This window comes from Hippocampus comes, unplaced genomic scaffold (assembly GCF_001891065.2).
Source record: "Hippocampus comes isolate QL1 unplaced genomic scaffold, H_comes_QL1_v1.1 C16805356, whole genome shotgun sequence".
Taxonomy (NCBI): Eukaryota; Metazoa; Chordata; class Actinopteri; order Syngnathiformes; family Syngnathidae; genus Hippocampus; species Hippocampus comes.
In genome coordinates this window covers 1-898 of record NW_017839272.1, presented here as the reverse complement: position 1 = coordinate 898, position 898 = coordinate 1, and the positions used below count along the sequence as shown (strand labels likewise).

General features: G+C 43.5%; 1 long non-coding RNA gene across 1 annotated transcript; it reads right to left on the bottom strand.

The window, feature by feature from the left end:
• Positions 1-374: 374 nt before the first annotated feature.
• Positions 375-893, bottom strand: LOC109509199 (uncharacterized). Its single transcript, XR_002166897.1, has 3 exons — positions 812-893; positions 659-743; positions 375-581 (listed from the first exon to the last, which is right to left on the bottom strand). It is a non-coding gene; the product is annotated as an uncharacterized LOC109509199 (long non-coding RNA).
• Between the last annotated feature and the right edge of the window lie 5 nt (positions 894-898).

Sequence of the window (898 nt, the reverse complement as noted above, 5' to 3'; positions counted from 1 at the left end):
AAAAAAAACTAGGTAGAACTATGAGGCACATTTTTTTCCAGACCGATACCAGTACGAGGATTCACTCCCGAGTGCTCACCGATACCAAATTTTGCAAATAAGAAATGAATCCGTATTATAATAAACAGGATCAGGTTTATGATACAAAAATGTTCCGACAACCTGAAATTACTGCTGTGGCGTTGACACAATTCTGTTAGTTCAAAGTCAAATGACGACGATAATGCAACTAAATCTGTGGCGTCACCACTTCAACTCTTTGTGTTTGAATGAAACTGTGATATGTAAACACAGGGACTGCACTGAACTCATCTTGACACTATAGCAATAAAAATCAAGAAAATAGACATATAGTAAATGATCTCATACTAAATCATTATCGCAATATATTGAGGAAAAAAATTGCAATTACATTATATTTCAAAATTGTTGCACTCTATTTTAAACTGTGGGAAAAATGTTTCAATGTCTTCTTTATCGTGGCTACTGAATTTGACCTCGAGAAAGGCATTTGGAAGGTCAAAATGGGCGCTCACCGTTGGGAGGATAGAAAACGGCGTAGTCGTCATCCCCTTCTTTGCCTGCGGGCCAGACAGCAAGGACACGATTGCACCAGCCCGCGCTTGCTTCACGATGCGCGCTCGCCTCATTTGCTCACCTTGGATGTAAGACTTGGGCGGCGTGGCGCTGTTGTACTTGAAGTGCTCCAAGACAGCGGCGTCCCGCGAGAAACACAGCAAGACCTGAAGGGGGATTTTGAGTTGAAATCGCCTGAGCAAGGAGGAGGAAGTCGAGGTCCAAATGAAAATACCTGGTAGAGGAAGTCTTCGAAGACAAAGTAGTAGTCGTCGTTACTGGCGGTCAGCTTCACATCCTGCGGGGAGGACGCGGCATGTCA